The sequence below is a fragment of the Miniopterus natalensis genome, chromosome 1, assembly GCF_054644295.1.
Source record: "Miniopterus natalensis isolate mMinNat1 chromosome 1, mMinNat1.hap1, whole genome shotgun sequence".
Classification (NCBI taxonomy): Eukaryota; Metazoa; Chordata; class Mammalia; order Chiroptera; family Miniopteridae; genus Miniopterus; species Miniopterus natalensis.
The window spans coordinates 109,561,973-109,584,482 of record NC_142081.1 but is presented as its reverse complement, the minus strand read 5'-3'; the positions used below and the strand labels follow the sequence as shown (position 1 = coordinate 109,584,482).

Below are 22,510 nucleotides of genomic sequence, written 5' to 3'. Positions count from 1 at the left end.
TCTCACTGAATTAAAATACCACCCCTGCCCTTTATCCTATTTCATACATAGTGCATCAGCTCCTGGACTTCTTATCTATTTCCTGGTGTCTGTCAACACCATTTACTGATTTTCGGTAATAATTTTTCGGTGTTGGCAAACTACACTGCATGGGCCACATCCAGCCCACTCCTTGTTTTTGTTAACCAAGTTTTACTGGAGCATGATCACGCCCACTCATCTGCATGTCATCTATGACTGCTTTTGTGCTATATTAGAAGAATTGAGTAGTTGTGACAGAAATTGTCTTGCCACAAAACCTAAAATACAACTATCTGTCCTTCTACAATAGAGTTTGCTGGCTCTTGCATAACTAATTGGGTGGCTCTTCACCAAATTATAGATATTAAAAAACTTAGCATCTGCTGATGTTTAAATATCACATGGGTTAACTGTTTTGAACAATAAATATGACATATATACAAACCAATATAAATTATAGAGTTAACAAATTATCAAAACCAATTTTGACATCAAAAAATTATTTCTATTGGATAGGAAAGCATTACATATTTGTACTTGTATTTCACTGTTAATAAAGTCATTTTAGGGGTAAATATCCCTAATAAGGATCATGTTGAATTACATTTCAAATAATATTGTTATCAATAATACAGGAAACTTCAAATGAACATCTTACAAAATACAAATAACAGTATAATAAACTCTTAAGTAGACATTACCGATCCTCAATAATTATCACTAAAATGGCTAATCTTATTTCATTCATTTGCCTAATCTCTTTCTACTACCTTATTTATTTCAAAGCAAACTCAACATCAGTTATTTTATCTGTAAATGTTTGAGCATGCATTGTTAAAAGTTAAGGAAATTTTCTTTTATTAAATCACATTGCTATTATCACTCCTAAAACATACCATTTGTTTCTTTAAGTAATCAAAAATCCAATCAGTATTCAAATTTCCATAGTTGCTTTATGAAGTTCATGATTGGTGTTTTCTAAACAAGATCTTCTATTCAGTGATTTATTTATCATTATTGAGGTTCATTATTTCATTAGGATTTACAAAGTGGTGATATTCTAGGCTTATCATTAGTTTCCTATTAGCTGAAAATCTTCTAGAAAGTAAAATTTACTCTCATTAACCATCTTTTACTGTCTTTTAGTTATACTAGAGTTGGCAAAAGTAGGTTTACAGTTGTAATACAAATAAGTAATGCAATAATTAATAAATAACAATACAAGGATAAACTCAGTTTTGCATATTTACAACTATAAACCCACTTTTACCCACCCTTGCAGTTCCTGTAGAGGAAAAGCAGGATAGGTACTTGAATCTTTTAATTTCTTAACAAGTTTTCAAAATATTTCATTTTCCTGGCAACCTCAGAACCTAAATCAGTGTTTTCTTTATTGGTTAAATTGATTGCTGGTTAAGTACCACTGTGCTTAAGTTACCCCAAATTTGGCTACTAAAAGCTCCTTTAGTTACTTCTGAAGTCCTCTGGATTAGAACTCAGTATTCGTCTTTGCTTATTGGTTAAATGAGATGATCCAGATTCCTCTTGTATATTTTTAGACCCAGTCCTGGAATCCCACTGGGTTTCTGAGGACTAGAATTGGAGATCATGTTTTGTTCTTCACATGGTTTATATATGTATTGATAGGAAAATACTTCCTATATTGAATTGCCATTTATGAATTCTAGTTCTCATATTTTCTTTTAAATAGCTGCTGAAATGTGTAAAAGAAGTCTTTTATGCTTATTAAAGATCTCACCCACAAGTCTTTTTATAGCATTAACTATGGTATTGAATTTCTTTTTATATGTGAAAAATATCACTGTTGGCCATCTATCTTTCTTTACTTTATACTTTTTTGGAATTTATCATGTTAGAAATATGTATCCACAAAATTCAAGTAATATAATGGGAAAGATAAAGGAAAATAAAAACTTGTTTTAGCCCTGGCCGTTTTTTCTCAGTGGTTAGAGCATCAGACAGAAAGGTCATGAGTTTGATTCCATCAAGGGCACTTATTGGGTTGCAGGTTTGATCCTCGGAGTCGGGGCCAGTGTGGGAGGCTACCAGTTGATGTGTCTCTCTCTCATTGATGTTTCTCTCTCTGTCTCCCTCCCTTCAACTCTCAAAAACAATGGAAAAAATATCCTTGGGTGAAGATTAACAAAAAAATGGTTATAGCTTTATATTAGAAATATTAAGTAGACTTGTCTCAGTTTTGCCTATATGTAAAAATGTAAAATTTACCCCAATCTAAAGATGTAAATGAACATATAATGTATCTAACCTAATCAGTGACTTTATCACTACTTGTAGGCATATCTTCAGAAACAAACAACAACCAAAAAACAAAAAGTGAGACAAAGTGAACAGACCATAATATTGAAAGCCAGAGTCTGAGTTTGGATTTCTCCCTCTGGGGATAGATTAATTGAAATGTTACATATGAATTATTATCTATTCTAAACTCAGATATCGTGAGAGAATACATAATTGTTGTGTTTTAAGAAATAATACATTGTATAATTTATAACTTTTAAAGGCTCAGGTTAGTTTTGGCAAGACATTTTTAAAGTAATGATAGAAGTACATTAATTAGATGAGTAATTTTCTGAGCTCCAATTTGAAACTACATGGAAGTTTCAATATATTACATTAGTGTTGACATTGGTATGAAATAATAGTAGATCCTGACCAAAAGCCTTAGTTTAGAAACATTTTGAAAGAACCTCAAATTAATGAAATTTCATTAATGGCATATTCCTAAGTCATGGGTTATGAAAATTTTATCAGAACCAAGTCTTAGAAAGCATTTAGTATAAATTTTCTGAATCTTTTTTGAAATAGCTAATGTGGTTATATTCTGTCAAATATGTACTTAGTAGAGGCTTTCCTATTAGTGCAAATGTGCTTAGAGTAACAACATAAGACACTGCTTTATGAGAGTAACAGTAGTTCACTTTGCTATAACCATCAAGAAACAAGTATAATGTAAAATGCATTTTGTTTGACTTTTACACTTATCTAATGATGTATAACTTAATGACTTCATTATGAAAATCACTAAAAAGATAACAATGTGAAAACATATATTTAAATTTTTATTATGAACTTCTCTGTCAGAAAGGAAGACCAGCTATCCTGAACAAATATTTTAATGTAAACAAAAACGTTCTAGCTACCTCACACACACATATGTATGCACACACACACACACCTCACAGGAAACTAATGGATATTAACTGAAGCAAAAAAAAATAAATAAGTGAAAATAGCAACATAGAGAGAGATAAGCAACTTATAAACTTACTTGCTTTTAGAGAGATTTTGAGGTTTCATTTTTTGGATGGGTGCATAATTTACAGGAGAATGGAGACAAAGCCAGGACATATATAAAGTTGGGTGACTGATAGGAGACACCTGTTTAAAGCCAAAGTCCTGGAGAGTGAGGTGCTTAGTGAATGAGAAAAGAGACTCCACACACAGGGAAGAAATAAGTAAACTTTTCTGCCTTGAATTTAGCACTGGGGCTATGGCAGGCATTTAGGTAGGTAGATAGATAGTCTCATGAGAATTCAAAACCTCAAATTCATATATGGATTAGATTTGTGACCTGAATTTTACCATACTTTTGCTTCCAAGCAATCTAAAGGTGAAAATTATTTTTAAATTAGTTTCTGATTTTTAGTGCGTACAGACAGCTGGCAGAAGCAATCTTAGCTCCTCTGTAAAGAAACTCTTCTTAAATACCGGATTCAAAGAATTTTTACATACAAGATTTCATTAATACAAACACATTGCATTAGAAAATATGAGGGGAACAGTACTATAATGAGGCAATAAGTCCAAGCAGAAGTAATGAAAAAAGTCAGATTCTCTGTATTTCAGGGTTTTCAGATTTTAGAACAGTTTCAGGAATGGAAAACTAGTATGTGTGTGAGTATGTGTGTGTTATGTGAGAGAGAGACAGAGAGATATTGAGATTAAAAAGAAGTTTTAGGAATAAGAGACTATGAAGGGTGGCCAAACAAATTAGGAAAATAGCCAAATGAGATTTCAGAAAATGGAAAAAAATGTTGAAATTATTCAATTAACATCAGATTAGACACAATAAAATAAAGGATTGGTAAAGTTAAGGAAGAACTAAAAAAACTACACAAAAGATGATGGAACCAAATATGGGGATTATGCAGGATATGCTGAGAGACATTAAGGATAGTTTAAGAGAATATTTGTCAAGGCAGACTTATTATCTATAAATCAGGGGTATCTCCATATTTGTATATTGTCTAATGTTTTTCAAGAAGGGATTACATTTTTTTCCCAAAGATTTAAATTTTCTCCAAGTAAAATGTTTTGAATTTTATGTTAGTTTTACTCCTGGATTCCTTCTTCTAAAATTGATCTGTAGATTAAATGTCACTCCAAACAAAATTATGTTTTACTATGAAACTTAACATTTAGAAAATTAATATAGAACCAAAAGGATCAAGAAGAGCCAAGACATATTTAAAAAATGAGCAAGTTAAGATCTTGGCCAAATTAAATAGCAACAATTGTCCTACAACATCAGCAATTAAGACAGTGTGGCATTATCAATGTGATAGCCAAGAAAGAGTCCAATGAAAGAAAATATAGAGATCTACAAAAACATCCACATAAGTATAAGAACTATATATGATAGAGGTGTATTTGCAGACCAGTGGAGGAAAAAATGGATTATTAATAATGCTTTGGGAACAGTTGATTATCTTTTTGAAACTATTTGAATCTTGTGATCAGTAATCTCAGATCAGTTCCAGTTGGAGTAAAGATTGTGTGCAAAAACAAATCTTGTAAAATTTTTGAAGTAAATAATGGGAGAATCTTTATGATATAAAGGAAACTAAGTAATACATTAACAATAGATAAAGAAAATGTGCAAGCTATATAAAAAAATATTGAGAAATTTTACTCATGTAAATTAAGATTTTTTTCAATCTAAACATCCCATAAAGTACAAAGATAAGTTGTAAACTTGTCTTCATTAATGCAAACTTAAACACATATGTAACACATATAACTGACAAAGGATTAGTTTGAAGGATATCCAAGAAATCTCTTATACGCAAACTGAAATCTCCAGAACTACCCTGTAAAATGAGCAAAAGGCATAAATAAATATTTTTCAGGAGAAGAAATAAGAATGGTTAATAAACCTATCAAAATATATTCAATTTTACTGGTATTCAGGGAAATACAAATTAAAAACAAACAATAAAACTGTTTCAAATCTGCTCTATTGGCAAACCCCAAGATATCCATAAATCAAGTTATTAGAGTGCATAGAACAAAGTTTGTAATTTTGCCTGCTGGTGAGAGGTAAAGTGGCATAATCTGTTTGTGAAACAATTTGGCATTACTTTGTTGTTGTTGTTTTTCTTTTAAATTTGAAATGTCCATACCTTATAACCTGATAATTTTGGCTAAAGGAACATAATTACCGAGAAGCTTTTCTTAATGTGGCTGAGGAGACATAAGTATTCATGGCTACATTTCTTATAATAGCAAAATGTCAGATATAATTCAAATGTCCACTGACAGAACAATGAATATGTAAATTGAAGTATATTTATACATGGGTATACTAGGTAGCAGTGAAAATGAGCTATAACTAAATGCATAAACATGCAAAATTAAAGATCTAATAGAAATGGAACACATGAGATTCAAGAACATGGTTACTCTGTGGATGGGATGTTGAATGGGATGGAACAGGGCCTTAAGAGTCATTATTCCTATTATTAAATAGTATGTGCTAAGGTGCTTTTTTCTCTTTCTTTTTGGTGTCCACATATTTGGTCATGCCTCTCATTGGGTATTTACATGAAATCATCAGCTTTACCAACATCGTCAACATATTAGTTTGTTAACTTGCAAGGCCAAGAACATATTTGACACATAATTATCGTACAAAAATGGTTGCTGAAATAATAGTCTCTATTATTTCTAAACCATTCCATTCCTAGTTAGCAGTTTTAGATTAAATTTCTCTCCTTGCCATAGTGAATTGTTGATGCTTTACTCTAGCAGGAGTTTAATTGGACAGACTTTTGTTATTTTATAATATGCAGAGGTTAGTGGTATTTTAATATTTTTGGTCCAATATGCTAAACATCATCATGACTTTCCAGAACATTTCACTTCATTATCTGCCAGAAGCCGTTTCATCCTTGCTGCTTGACACAGTCCTTCAAGGAGGAGACATCTGCACAGCCAGTGCTCCATAGGACTTGGTGTTGGCACATCCCTCTTCCCAGGCTTGGTCCCCTTCCTGAAGCTCTGTGTCCTTACCCGAGTCACTGCACCAGAAAAGGGAATTGCCCTAGCTGGAAACTCTTCCCTAGCAGGGGAGTTGGATGGGACTGGAAAAGACAATGATTCTGTAAAAACCCCAAGGAGTACGGGAAAATCTTGTGTTGCTTATGAGGATCTCAGACTGTCAGCAGAAAGTTTAGGACTTGTTAGGCCCATTACCACAGGAAGGTCCCCACTAGAGAAAGGCCTGGGTCCGGGCCCCTGCTGACTCACTGGCGCAGGGCCATCCACAGGGAGGCCACCAGTGAGTTCCCAGTGAGGAATGTATTACTGGGGGATGTTTATACTAATGGAAAACTCTGGGAATCCCCACAAGGAAAGAGCAGTCTAGGAAAGAGATTATTTCACTCTACACCTGAACCCTTATCATACACAGAATAATCGTACACAGGATATTACAGTGAGGATGGACTGCTGCAGGGAATGTAGCAGAGAGACTGAGGCTGGTGCCAGACAGGCGGTCAGTCACCACAGCTAAAAACAATCACGTGCAAGCTACAGAGCCCTTACTTAGGACCCGCATAACCTTCACATAAGAAAAGCTGGCTGAGTTATTCTCCTTTTAGCTGTGGTAGAGCAATCAAATAGCAACTTCAAAATAGAAATAAAACAGTAGGTAAGACAAAAATTAACATACTTAAACAGATGTAAAAGATCAGATTAGAAGGTATATTCATTAACTGTGAAAAGCCAAAACAGAAACCTGAACATAGCATGATGTCAAGTTGTTTAACCAGCAACAAAATCAAATAGTATAAATGCAGTTGTAACAAGGCAATAAAAAAGCCTGCTGATGGTCCTGATGCTCTGAACGCTGTCTCCGTGTCCTTCCTTCCTTCGCCGCCGACGCCGTCCACACCTTTGGGGACCCCTGGACTGCTGGGGCTGGATCCTGGCAATTATCCTCCTATATTATTCAAACTTTTCAAAACCTAGGAAATTAATGGAGTTTATGAAATATTGGTGGGGAAAGATGTGTAGAGGCAGACATTTCCAGGATCCTCATAACCATAAGTTGCATGTCCACAAAGCAAAGGAAATTGCATATTAAAGAATGTAATATGTATAATGGAAAGAATGAAAAATAAATGAGAGTGAAAACACCCCCCAAATGTAGTGCTTCAGCAAATAAATGGCTCCTCATGACCATTTTGAAATGGTTTGCTTAAAAATCAAAGAAGGATTCTAAGACCAGATCTTTGACATTTAAATTTTTTTCTTAGTGTCCTTCCTCTGTATTGAGTCATTAGAACATTCTGTTCCGATCCAATTGTGCAGAATGATTAACTGACTTAATCTTGGGTTTTAAATTAGGTTTATAATGTAGGAATCAGAATTTCAGCCCAGCCTCTCTGGTCCTTATTAACCTCCTCCTTTAACAAAAACACATCATGTCACTTTGGGCCTTAATTTGCAGATGGAGACTATGTCCTTTCAGAAACAAGAGAGTTTACCATTCTCCCCTGTTCCTCTTTTGTTTTCTTTCTAACTTCTCTTCTTCAAGTTGTATTTCTCAATGGAATCTTTCTTCTGATTAAATTATTTTTCCAAGTTTTGCATTCTCCTTCATTCTTTCATGTCAAACCATTTTATTTCCTAAATCATATCATCTTTTACCTTATATTTATCATCCTGAAAAAAACACAGTCTCAAGATATCAGTGATCATTTTCTTATACTTTTCTGATACTGTATCTTGAGCTTATAGATTAGTGTTTTGAGGTGTCCACCTTTGTAAATAAAGGAGGAAGAATATGATGGTGATGATTAGGAGTTCTGGGCATTGTGGCTCTCCACCCCACTCCACACCCACTTTCCAGTATTGAGCCACAGAATGGCTGAGGAGGCTTAGATGGGTCAATGCATGTTGAGGACAGATTTGCTGCGCACATTTGGGACAGAGTATTTTTGTATTTAAGAGAGAACTATCGTGCTCTCTTAGGCAGCACATATACTAAAATTGGCACAATCCTCACCCCCTCAAGGATAACACACAAAATCGTGAAGTGCTCCATATTAAAAAGAGAGAGAGAGAGAAAACTATTAAAGCTGTATTTTTCTTTCTCTTACTAGATGTGAGCCCCAAACATGTAGCTTTAAACTCACTGGCGTCTGCATGGTGAGGGGTAAAGCTTTAGAGTAAAACCATCACAGCGTGCTTGAGGAGAGCTAAAAGTCTGAGTTCGTGATAACACCTCTCAGTCTCTGGCCTTAGCTGAAGCCCCTCCTCACCACAGCTTCCTCGTATGTCAACTAATAATTTTTCTTATCCTTTTATAAGCCAGTTTAAGTTGGACTTTCATTACTTGCAGTCAGAATAATGCTGAGGGTTTTATTAGCCTTCATTAAGTGCCCATTCTGTGTCAAATCCTGAGGTTGACATTTTACGTATTTTATAATTCTAACAGACATTGCTTAAAAGCAGGTTCTCTCAACCTCGGCAGCATTCGTTTGGGGTAATTCTTTGTTGTTCTCTCCTGTGCATTGCAGTGTGTTTAGCAACATCCCTGGCCTTTTCCTGCTGGATGCCAGTAACACCTTCCAGTTATAGCAACTAAAAATATCTCCTGATAGTGCCAGGTATCCTCTGTGAGACAAAATCATATCTGATTGAGAAAAACTATGTTAAAGGAAAGCATATTTCTTTTATACATGAAGGAACGGAGAATGAAAATGCTGAAGTATGAATGGATCAAAGACTACAAAACTGAAACATACAAGCAGCAAAACTCAGACCCAAGTCTTTGTAATCCCCAAACTTGAATTCTTTAATTTCTTTACTCAATGCAAAAAGAAGTACAGCCACCACGTATGTACCAAGGGGAAGGTAATTTACTCTAATAGAGGGCGGTGGTGGTTGTTACTGTTAGTATTTTGGTGTGTGGTACCAGTGTATTGAAAGCGCAGTGCTCACACCTGGCTGGGCTTGGCTCAGTGGCTGAACATCAGCGTAGGATCCGGCGGTTCCTGGTTCAATGCCCGGTCAGGGCACATGCCCAGGTTGCAGGCTGGATCCCCAGTTGGGGGCGTGCAGGAGGCAGCCGATCAATGACAATTCTCTCATCATTGATGTTTCTATCTCTCTTTCTCCATCTCCCTTCCTCTCTCTGAAATCAATAAAGATATATTGTTTAAATAAAAAACAAAAAAAACACAGTGCTCACCAGGCTGCACTCACAAAGGACTTTTAATGTCCCACAGTGGGCTGTGTTATCCTTTATTTGGGTGAATCTCTGCAAGCCCTACAACTTCTTCAGTCAGTACTCTATAAGTGTTTTTTAAGGCTCTTTTACTTATAATTACAATCTAATTTCTGAAGTTAAATGGCCAGTCTAATATAATTTTTCAATTCCTCATTTTCATTTACTTTTCTCTCCTCCTACAACTCAGTCTTCTTTCAGGCTAGAAACTGCAGTGAGGCAGAGTGGGGATTGTGTCCAGCTTTTCCTCTTTTTTCCCACTCCTCTTTCTCCTCCTTCCCTCCCGACTGGTCAGTGGTTTCTTAGCCTGAGTCCAGAGTTTAGACAGGGAAGAGAGCTGAAGACGAGGAACAACTTTGCTTACTTGGTTCTGATGTTCTTTGGTATCAGTGTTCTCTGAGATTGGTGGATGTTCTAAGCTGACTTTTCTTTTGAGATATTTTGGGAGATAATCAAAGATATTGGTTTCTTTCATTATTACAGAGGTAATGCATTTGCTCTGGGTTACCATGTAGAATTCTTGTTTCAGCCCCCAGACATTTCCTATATTTGGATGAACTAAATTAAACTCAGTCTTGTTAGATACCAAGGGTTCCACATCTAATCAGCTGGAAATAGGTACTTTTGACTCATCATTGTTAGAAGTGTAACCCTCTCTAATTTGTATGTCTCTATCCAGAATGCGCACCATATAGCCTTTTACCTTTAGAATTTTCCAACCCGTGGTCCAGTTTCAGTCTCAACTTCTCGTATAACCCTTCAGTGGCACAGGTCCTCTCATTGTTGTCACTTAACTTGAGAGGGAAGCAATCACATCCCTTCTGTCTTGTATGAGATGTCAGAGGGAAAGCACCATAACATTCCTACAAAGTTCTCTGACAAGCCAGGTCTCTCTGCCTGTTCTTCACATCCTGCTGCTTACCCTAAAAGAGGGTGATAGGCCAACAGTCACTAAGTAGGTTTAGATCACTAATGTCACAGGCCCAGCATTCATGGTCTAGTTCTTCTCTTGAAATATGGGGATACTTGTCACTTCTATGTTGTTCTCAGTTTTTGTGACCTCTCCCAAAACTGAGACAGAAAGTGTGCACTTTTAGCATCTGGGTAGGCATAGATAAAATGTACACATGTTACAATGCACATAATGAAAGATAATTGGACTTATATTAAGGGAACTGGCTATGGCCATGCATCTTTCTCTTAACTCAGTAAACTTGGAAAAATTACTTGGCCTTTTTAAGCCATAAGTTCCTCATCTGTCAGAAGGAAACACTGTGTATACGTTATTGGGTTTAGTGGCCGACAAATAGGGTCACAATAAGATGGTTGTGGGAGGTAATTCTAGAATGTGTACTTCTCTGTCTTGCAATTTGAAGTATCACTAGTATCATTGAGCTTAATGGAATTAGCCAACCACATCATTAAATGTTGAGTTATGTACCTGTCCTTTGATTTGTTTGACATGGATCAGAAAGGGCAGAGAAATATGTCTTTTGCTAAAAACAGGCAAAAATAGTACTTATTATAACCATTTTAAGCCTACATAACTCATGTACTTAACTGTATTGTACTTTTTAAAAGCCATATGTAAAATACCTAATTTTGGAATTAAAATAGTTTGTATTAGTTGTTCATTATGCCACATTTGTATAGGAAGAGTGTCTTGGTCAGCAGAAGTAGACATTATAGTTAATTTTCTCAAATCCATCTCGCCTCTCCCTGACTGCCTAGCCATTTAGACTATTGGCCCAAACTCCACATCCTAGCCGTGATTAATCTAAGCCAGTCATAATAATCCCACCTGTCTTGTTAGCAACTCGTTCAGAAACCCAGCTCTAAGCACACTTCTGATTGACATTCCATTACTACCTTATGAGTGAACACGTGACCTATGTTGGCCTATTAAAACTGCTGGAAGGGTATTTTTTACAATTAGAGGGAGGCTGTTACTACTTCTGTTGGAGCAGGCAGATTCGAGGGAGCAGCTGCTACCAGGAGCCATCCTACAGCTGCAGGAGGAAGGGCCTTAGGATGGAGCTGCACGCTGGACCACAGCGTCAGGCTCGAAAGAGTCAGGGCCTTCACTGCTTTCCTGAACCGCCTTTCTTCCCTCTGAACTTCCAGAATTATGGGCTAATAGAATTTTTTGTTTTTAGCCACCATGTAAAAACAAAAAGATCATCGCTACAAATGTGATCTTTTCAAGTTTTATTTTTATCCTGACTTTGAACAAATCATTTAAAAGTCGCTTGTGTATTTATTTATTGAAATATATTATCTTATTTGTTTTATTTAAACCTTTCCATTTCAGCAAGAGTAGAGTTTTAATGATGTTTTACCATTTTAAGCTAACTTTTTAAATATCTGATTTTTAAAAATATGAAAATGCCTAAGATTATAGTGCCATTTTATAACCATAGTCTGTGGTATTTTTATACCTAAGATATATATGTATATTTTAAGAAATTACTGTTCAAATTATCCTATTATTATAAGAGCTATTATTCCAAGTCACCCACATACAACCTTTCTTTCTAACTGCTGTTTTTATCATGGCACCACTCAGCTCATTTAGGAATCTTACACCCTTCAGTTTACCTCTCATGCAAATCCATTGTATTCTCTTATATTCTCTCTAATCTCACCTTTTCATTTATGAAAAAGCTAAATATTGTTTAAATTATTTTGCCCTTTCACCCTTTAAGATTTTACTGTATATATTTCCTCTCTCTGTCTCTCTCTCCCTCTGTCTCTCCCTCTCTACACACACACACACACACACACACACACACACACACACACACACACACACACACACGTTGGAAGAGAATACATGAAATATATTTTAAAATGCATGTATATCTAATATTAAGATAGAAGGCAAAAGACAAATAACCAAACAAAGAAAACAAAAATAAATTAACTAAAACCTTTCCTAAAAGTTTGTAGTAAAATTCAGCATAAAAAGTGGCAGGTTCTGCTTGAGGACATGATGCTAAGTGAAAAACCAGTCACAGAAGAGGAACACATATTGAGTGATTTCACGTATATAATGTATCTAAAATAGTCATGCTCCTAGAAGCAAAGAATAGAATGGTGTTTATCAGGGGCTGCGGGGGAAGGACAAATGGAGTATAAAATTTCCCTTAGACAAGATGAATAAGCTTTCAAGATCTGCTGTACATCATTGTGTCTATAGATAACAATACAATATTGTACGCATAAAAATTTGATTAGAGGTAAGACCTCATCTTAAGTGTTCTTACCAGGATGCAATAAAAAAAAATCTAATGACAACATCTGTTAAAAGGAAAAACAATGTTTCTTATTCAAATGATTTTAAAACAGTGGAAGGAATACCAAATTTGTCACATTTAGCCAGATTAAAATAGCCTTTTCAATTTATAGCATATGTCTTTTGAGGCCACCAAATTATGAACTAAAAACCTGCCAAATGAATGAAGACATTTATATTTCAATTAGTTAGCATCTTTAAGATTTATTCTAATATGCTACACTGAAGGCAGAAATAATTTACATTTGGACTTTAAGAATAATGTCCATAAGTGCATATGAATTGACTTATACTAATTAAAAGTATAAGGACATATGAAATTATAGTATGTTTAAAGTAGCAAACTAGTCAATAAAATCAGTTTTTAATTTTTGTGTAATATAAAAAATATGCATGCTAACTTTTTATAGAACATTATAAAGATGTTCTTTTTATTGCTGAGAATCTATATAATCCAAGTAAATATGGTTAAGAAATTTAAAATTGTAAGCATATTTTAAGGAGTGCATTATCATTTATATGCAATACAACACGTGATAAATTAAACAGGAATTTATTGTATGTGATTATTTTCATCTTGTTTACCCACTATTTTATTAGTATATCAGTTCTTAATTTCTCTTCCCCCTACAGCCACAATAAAAGCTTTCTTTGTTCATTTTTCCTACTCTTTGAAATTTTTATTTACATCTCCTTAATCAGTTTTTGCCTTCTAAATTTTCTAGCAACATACTCCCCTATATTTTCTACTTTTTGTAAGATTATTCTTTTTAAACAGTCCTGACTGGTTATTTTATTGATGTGGAAAACCACTAGAATATTTTGCCTTGCAGCTTTTTCTTTTTCCTTTCTTATTTCTTAGTAGATGGTAATTTAGTAATGAAGTTAGAGTCATGATATTTTAATGAGCAGTTATATGTCAGGCATTGCACCTTACATTTTCTCTCATCTTATTTTCATGACCACTTGAACAAGGTGCCTAGAATTAGTATTCACATTTTAGAGGTGAATAACTTGAGGCTTAAAGATGTTAATTTCCCAGGTAATATTTCTATTAAGGGGTAGAGTCAGCATAAGAAGGCAGTGCTATCAGACTTTGGAACCCAATGTAATAAGTCATGTTTTCTGCCTCCCATTTGCTTGAATGGCTTCACCAGTTGTTTTTGGGGACAGGTGGCATTTGATCTCTTCTTTCATTACAAGTTTTATTCCTACCTATCATGTGGCAGTTAGATTAGGCCTAGTGAAATACCTCCCTGACTCTTCTAATCCTTGCTAGATATTTTTGAATATCTAGCACAGGAACTAGTCAGCCATCTCAAAACACAAGCCCAGAAATCATCCTTAATTCTTCAATTGCTGTGTCATACTTTTGGAGGCAATTTTTTAAAAAATTATACCTCTCTTTCTCTCAACCCAATCTATTTGTCAGGTGTCAGTAAATATTTGCTAGGATTATTATAATTTGCCAAATCCATGTAATTATTTCAGAGAGTTTCTGGTCAAATAATTCTCAGTTTCATGGAACCATATTTTTATACTTTTTAACATCTTTTTAGGTCTTTCAGGAAATGTAGATCTACTTCATAGGGCACCTGGCGCCTGTCTGCTGCAAATACACTCTTTTCTCCTCTGGAATAACCACTGTTTACTCTTAACTCCCTGCTTTTATATATATTTGCTTTCTTTTATGTTAGGTTAAAAAACAGGCTGGAGAAAGTTATTGTTCAAAGTATCAACCTCTTATCTCCTAAATAGAAATTGTGGTGCAATTGGTTGAATTTTCTCATAAGTTACTTGGTAGTGCTTTTACTTAGCTATTTAAAAAATGGTTATCTTAAAAACCCAAGCATGTAAATATGATTGATGATGATAACACATTAAGTAGATAACATGGGAACACATTACTTAGAAAGGTTGGCTTGCTATTGGCTGTAGGAATGACCCTTCCCTATTTGGAGCTCAAAAATAAGATACATAGTTTTTGCTCCCCTCACTCATTGTCTTCAATATCTGTGCCTCTTGTTGTGCTGTTTTATAAATCTGATAGTTCAGAGGAATCCTTGGAACTTTCACCATTGCTTGTCTTTTTATGTAGTACCTTTATTTTTTTCTTCCTGATTCTTGTCAATCAAAACTGCCTTTGTCCAAGTGAAATGTATAAGTATATATAAAAAATATAGTATACATAAGAAACATACTATGTGAAGTGTAATGTTTGCTAATGAGAATTACAGCAAGTAACACACATGCATCTTTTGAGAAGCATTCTAGAAATAATAGCTAAGATACCTATAATGCATAAATTTCCATAGGGGCATTATGATTAAAGCATGATTAGCCCTGTGATTGTATATAAACATCGGCCTATTTTACTTAGTCATTCTTTTTCCATAGTGTAAATAAAAGTTCCTTCATTTTTCCTACTCTTTTGACTTTTTAATGGCCATCGTAGGGATCAGTTACTTACCTTTCAAAGAGCCCATTAGATTTTGACACACTACCTTCTCCTCTGTCAGATTATTCTATTAACCTTTTTTCTTTAGATGAGGTTCAAAAGCATGAAGCATATTATGCATTATAGCTAAACTGTTAGTGGTATTGGTGATACTTTAATAGACAGTTGATAAAATTTTCAGTAAAACCACTAAATCAACATGTTTGGCAGAGCAATGTATGCATATAGTATTAACATTAATGAGTAAAAGGTTGTAATTATATGAATAGGTTAACATTTTTATATAAAATTATTTATTTGGCTTTTAGTCTCTTTACTGGTTCTTTTTCCATATCTTACTCTCAACTTGAATGTTGTTCCAGGACAGGGTCATAATATCGTGATGGTCTAAGAAACCTATGCCGTATGTGACTATTGACTATTTACACACAGGTAAGGCAATTCCAAGTGAAAATGGAGCCTCTACCTGCCTTTCACAGTGACAAAACTTCAGATCATTTATTTGAAGCTGACTTTACATCTTCCTGGAGGAATGTAATCTTAATATTGGAAGTTGATTTAAAAGTCATTCTTAAGTTAAAATGATGAACTGCTTATTAGTAACAGCTTATTTTAAATAACATTTAAAATTGAGGTAAGTGCTTCATAAATTTCAAATCAGTAATTGAGGTAAAGCAGCCAAAGTCAAGCAGCATGGTATAAGAAAAAAAAAATTTAAAACAACACCATCAATAACAGAATTTAAAAAATATTCAGACTTCAGGTTTGAAAAGTATGGGTATTAGTACTGGCAGTGCCTTTGGCTGCATATGTGACATTGAGCCAAAGTATTTTTTCTCTGTGTATGCCTAAAATTTTCCAACTGTGCAAATGAGGTGAGTGTTGGGAAGTGAGGGTGGAGGGGAGGATAGGGGTGCAAATAATCTCAACTGCAGTTGCTCACTCTCACTGCAGAGAGGCCAGTTGTAGATAAATGGGACTGAATTTGAATCTAGGATAGTATGGAGATGTTAACCATCTGATACTATGAGGAATGAATACCGCAAAGGGAAAGATGGCCAAAACCAAAAGATCAAAGAAAAAAATCACCATATTTATGTCTTCGCTTAGGAGTTGATTATTAAATGCTGTTTTTGAGGTACCAAAACTAGCTTTATTTTTCAATATCTCTGTTAAGAAACACTCAGACCTTTTTTGCTGAGTGTTTTGGAAGGCTGCATAGCACTTAGGGTTTATTGAGAATATGACAAGTCTATTGGAAGAAAACATTCTAAATTTATTTTGGCTTTTTGTGCAATTTTGTCCACGATCTATTCCCCTACCCCCTCAAAAAAAACCCCACTTTTGTTTCTTCTTAAATTCTTCTTTAGGCATTTCTTCTAGCTTTAATCACACAGATTTACATTAGAACATCCTTAAGGAGCTTTTATTTTTTCATATCAAGCAAACTGTTTTGTTTTCATGACATTTCAAGAATACCAGCTCGTTCTTATTTTCAGGTCAGTCCTCACTTAATGGGAAGATTCTGGTGATGATGGCAATATCACTCCTCTGTATGTGGTTTTTACAAAACCTAAAAGGCTGTACCTGCTTGGAAAATCGGCCATTACTCACATTTATTGGATAAACTTGCAGGATCAGCAATCACTAAGAGTACATGCAGACAAAATTAGTTGGTGTTGCTTCTTTTTGAAGGAAACACAAATAAAATGGTTGTAACTACCTCTTTGAGAGTTCAGGCTAACAGCTTAAAAAAATCTATAATTCAGACGAAAATAAAAGACAAAAGAATCTCTCAGCAAAAACGTCTAACAGTGTCAGAGCCTTGTATAGATAGATCATCTTAACAAACTCAAAGACTCTCAAAGACAGAAAAACACACCCCTGTGTATCCCTTTTAAAAAAGTGACAAAAAAAGTTCAACTATAAAAATAAAACAAATTGAAATCCATTTTCTGTCTATCTTTTAATAAGACAGGTGTGAAAGATATTGCATGATCCTTAAAATTTTCTTCTAAATCCTTTTTAAATTAACTCTAGGATTTCCTTTGAAACTAAAAATTATAATCTTTTTAGGATTTCTAATGTTCTTTTTAAATTCTTCATCATAAGACAGTCCATAAGTCTACTGCCTAAGAATGGGAAAGTTTCCAAATTTTATAGCTCTCTCCTATCTTGAAGCCAAAACATTTAACGAGTCTCTTGGTTTTAATGTTCTTAACTCAGTTGAATGTCTGAACATTTTAGATGAGAGACATTTTTATCACTATGACAAAAATGGCAACTTTAATTTTAATGACTCCATCAAAAGTTGATCAAGTATGTTGTTTTTGTTAGGTCTTTTAAAAGATGAGCTTGCAGGCAAGCTCTCCCTCTCTGGAGCAGGCCCTCACCTTTCCCTTCCCACTCTCCTTCCCTCAGCCTCCGGATCTTTGCCTTTCTCCCTCCTAAGCTTCAAGGGCACTTTTTTGCTTCTGTAACTTGTTTCCTGAGCTTAAGAGGACAGCTGGCTCACTTCTACTACCTCTGTAACTTTCTAAATAAACTTTCTGTTATAATTTGAAAAACAAAAAAAAGAACTTACAAACCAACAATTTAGAGACCTATCAGTTTTGGCTTTAAAGCTTCCCTTTAGCTCAATACATGAATTAACCATTTATTTACACATGGCATCTTGTAAAAATGAATCTGAATTGTAGTTAGAAATCCAGAACAAAGTTTTCCAACAGGAAGCTCACTTTTTGCAAATAATTCAATCAACTATCAAAAACTATATCCCCATCCTCACATTTTTTTACATTAATAGTTTCCTGTTAAATAGAGGAAAGTATTAATTTGAGTGAAAATACTTTTGTACTTTCAATAATTTCTTACATTTGTTAAATAATGCTTGAACATCTCTTGATATTGTAAATAGTTTTATGGAAGATTTTTTTTTAAATTGAATTGCTTTTTAAATTTTATTTTGAACCCAGTATTTTTTTCCCCATTTTAAAAATATTTATATTTACTGTTGAAGTATTACAGATGTCCCTTTTTTCCCCCATTGACTTCTTTCTCCCCATTCCTGCCCCCACTCCAGGCCTTCACCACACTATTGTGTATGCCCCTGGGTTATGCACATATGCATATAAGTTCTTTGGTTAACCCCTTCCTGATGCCCCCACTTCCTACCTTCCCTCTGAGATTCATCAGCCTGTTCCATGCTTCCATATCTCTGAATCTATTTTGTTCCTCAGTTTAATTGTTCATTAGGTTCCACATAAATGTGAAATCATTATGTACTTTCCTTTCTCTGACTGGCTTATTTTGCTTTGCATAATACATTTTTTATTAAATTTATTGGTGTGACTTTTGCCAATAAGATCGCATAGACTTCAAGTATATAATTCTATGATACATCATCTGTATATTACATTGTATGCCCACCACCTACAGTCAAATCATTTTCAGTCTTCATATATCTGGCCCCCTTTGACCTTTAGTACCCCCCACCCCTTCCCTCTAGTAACCACCACACTGTTTGTTGTCTGTGTCTATGAGTTTTTGTTTGTTTTTCCCATTTTCCCAGTTTTAAACTGAATCATTTTCAGTTAAATGAATTCTCTATGAATAATGTTCATTTTTCTAAATATTTAGAAATGATTTTAGAGTATTAAGTATTTTAAAACATCTATGATTATCGGAAAATTTTAAGAAGGTAATATTTTATTGTCAAATAAGTGAAGAATAATTCACTTAATGAGAGAGTTTTCTGGAAGAATTAGTACTTATTTTAATAGCTAAAATGAAAGTACAAATAAATTACATATTAAAGCTTGAGAATTAATCTTCTTAATCAAATCTATAGTCCTTTTTGCCCCAAATTCTTTTTCTGGTATTTGAATATTACAATTGTGGGTTTTTTTAAGAAATAAATCTGGAAACATTTCAAATCATCAGTGTTATTCATGGTCATGCTATGAATATGAATAAAACCATAGAAATCAATACAACTTAACAAAAGGAAGACAAACAATCCAATTAAAAAATGGGCAAAGAACCTAAATAGACACTTTTCCAAAGAGGACATACAGATGGCCAAGAGACATATGAAAAAATGCTCAAAGTCACTAATCATCAGAGAGATGCAAATTAAAGCCACAATGAGGTATCACTTCACTCTTGTCAGAATGGCTAGTATCAACAAATCAATGAAGGACAAGTGTGGCAAGCATGTGGGGAAGGGGGAACCCTGGTACACTGCTGGTGGGAATGCAGGCTGGTGCAGCCACTACGGAAAACAGTATGGAGATTCCTCAAAAAGTTAAAAATGGAACTGCCATTTGACCCAGTGATCCCACTTCTAGGAATATATCCTAAGAACCCTGAAACACTAATCAAAAAGAACTTCTGCGCCCCTGTGTTCATAGCAGGGCAACTTACAATAGCTAAGATCGGGAAACAGCCCAAGTGTCCATCAGTAGATGAGTGGACAAAAGAGCTGTGGGACATTTATACCATGGAATACTATGCAGCTGTAAAAAAGAAAGATCCCTTACCCTTTGAGACAGCATGGAGGGAACTGGAGAGCATTATGCTAAGTGAAATAAGCCAGGCAGAGAAAGACAAGTACCACATGATCTCAGTCATATGAGGAATATAATGAACAAAATAAATCGATGAACAGAATAGATCCAGAGACACAGAAGCATGGAACAGACTGATGAATCTCAGAGGGAAGGTGGTGGTAGGGGAGTAGGTGGGGAGAGATTAATCAAAGAACTTATATGCATAAATTAATAACCCATGGACACAGACAATTATATGGGGAAGGCCTGGCAGTGGCAGTGGGGTGGAGGGGATCAATGGGGGAAACAAAGGGGACATCTGTAATACTTTCAACAATAAAGATAAATTTTTTAAAAATAGACTTTTTAAATGGCTGTGTTCTGATTTTGTTTACCTTTTATTGCACAAATGCTGTGAAATGCTAATTAAATTCCATAACTTAAAAATAAAAGTCTTCATTGCTTACCACTAGTTCAGGAAATACTGAGCATAATAACCATGTCTCTAGTCCCTTTAGTCATATGAAAACTTACTTCTAGCAAAGTTTACTAAATTTACAAGCATTTTAATGACTTGTATGCATGGGATACTTTTCTGAAATCTGAGACTAGAGTGGTAGATAGATAATGCATGGGCCATGCAAGAAGATGGGTAGGTAGACAAAAAACAAAGTGTCATAAATACTACGTTTATATTATAGGAAGTCTAAAATATAATTGATCAAATATACATAGGAGTCAGGAAACGCTTACCAGAGGAAATGCAGTGTGAGGGTGGACTGATGTAGAGTAGTTATAATATGTATTTTGTGATTTTAAACATGCTAAATTTTTGCTAACACATACTGTATAATTTTCCATTTAAATAAGTACATACCAATCTTGTCAAGTCTGTTTTCCATAGCCACTCTTCTGTTTTTAAACATTAGTTCTTTCCTAGTCCTCAATTCACCATTATAAATATATGTCTAACATAGTTTTATGTGTTTTTATTATGATAAATATCCTAATATGGTATTTGCCAAAGAGATGAGAGTTCTTTTTATAATAATTAGAGAATTCGAAGTTGCCTTTTCCATTTCTGATTGTTGCTAGTTTCTAATTTATATCTTTGAATGTTAATTTAGTAAAAGGCCCTGGTCTAGTTATTATATGGGTAATACCACACAATGCAGAAAGTGGGCATTTGGTATCTAGGTGTTCCATTTCAAAAATGAAAAGAAATATTGCTTTTATATTCCAAGTGCCTTACTTTATATGTAAAATATTTGATAATTTAAGAAATTAATTAGCTTGCTCAAGAACAACCACAAGAAGAAAGTGTGAGAGAACTGAGTGTAGGACCAAGGTGTGAGTGGCACACAGGCTACACATCTTTGTCACTTTATTTCACTTTTGCTCATGGTTGAAATTATCTAAACTGTGTTGTTTTTTTTACATTATGTTTTCAGCTCATATGAATATAGGGGCTCATTTTTTTATAAGTTTGTACTGGTATCTGATGTTTTCCTCACTTTTTAAATTTTTGCCAAGCTTACCAGATTTGATGCTTTTCAAAGGTAACCTCTCTCTCTGACTACCAGCTCTATTCCAGGCCTTCGTGCCAACTCCTCACTCATATGATCTCATTGAATTCTCATGTAAAATATGTAAGATGAGATCATTGGTGCTTAGGTAAAATGACTTTTCCATAACCGTAAAGCTAGTTATTGGTAAGAGTCAAAGTCTCAAATGCTGTTCTTTGTAGCACGGTGCTCATGCTGGCATCAGACAGATCATACTAAGTTTCATCTTTGCTCCTGCCACCATCCTCTTCTAAAAACCCCAGCTACATGCTGAACGATGGAAATTGTCTTCTGACTGGTTTATCTTCTTCCTCGTTGGCCATAATTAACCAGAATACATTTTTAAAACTGTAAATTTGATCACATAAGCTATTCTAGATTTTTCCCCCTCTTTGTCTCAGATAGAAGAGCTAAGTTTGGAAGATAAGGAGTTAGCTAGGCAAAGAAGAGGGGTAGGATGGTACAGGTGGAAGAAGCAGCCCATCCAGGGGCCTCACCTTTCCAAAAGGCAAGTTGGTTTGAGGATTTGCAAGTATAATTGGAGATTTTCAAAGTTGTCTTTGAAAGTATATGGAGGTCAGGGCAGGGAGAATGGTGAAAGCCAGATGCATATGGGCCTTGTGTATCATGCTAGAATCTTACTTGTGACATATAATCTGATTTGCATTTTATAGAGATAATCATTACTCTGGTGGCAAAATGAAAATATGGAGGAAATATTGTCTGTGATAAGACAGAAGCACGGATTCTCTTTATGAAGCTGTTGTATTAATGCAGGCGAGAGGTAGTGAAGTACTGAATTACAATAAAGGGAATCAAGAATGAGTGCAAATAGAACTGGAATACTAAGGACATTGAATCAAGAGAACCGGATTGATTAGGTGAGAAAACATTCATCCTAATATCAAGTATTTATTGCCACTAAACTGTTGCAATAATTAAGAAGTAGAGTTATTGATGCATGTCAGAAAACCAACACATTTTAATAAAATAATTTAAAAAATAGTAACTTCAAGCCAACATCAATAGAACTATATGCACATTTTAAAATTCTCTGTACCTTTT

General features: G+C 34.6%; 1 protein-coding gene across 9 annotated transcripts in view; it reads left to right on the top strand.

Annotated features, from left to right (window-relative positions):
* Positions 1 to 22,510, top strand: part of LRFN5 (leucine rich repeat and fibronectin type III domain containing 5) — a 277,160-nt gene that overhangs the window by 95,752 nt on the left and 158,898 nt on the right. Inside the window, exon 2 of one of the 9 annotated variants that reach the window (XM_016213285.2) lies at positions 22,120 to 22,326. The exons of the other annotated variants lie outside the window; for them this stretch is intronic. The gene's annotated coding sequence lies outside the window, so the exon portion shown is untranslated. The remainder of the gene's footprint in view (positions 1 to 22,119; positions 22,327 to 22,510) is intronic. 9 annotated transcript variants of the gene reach the window in all.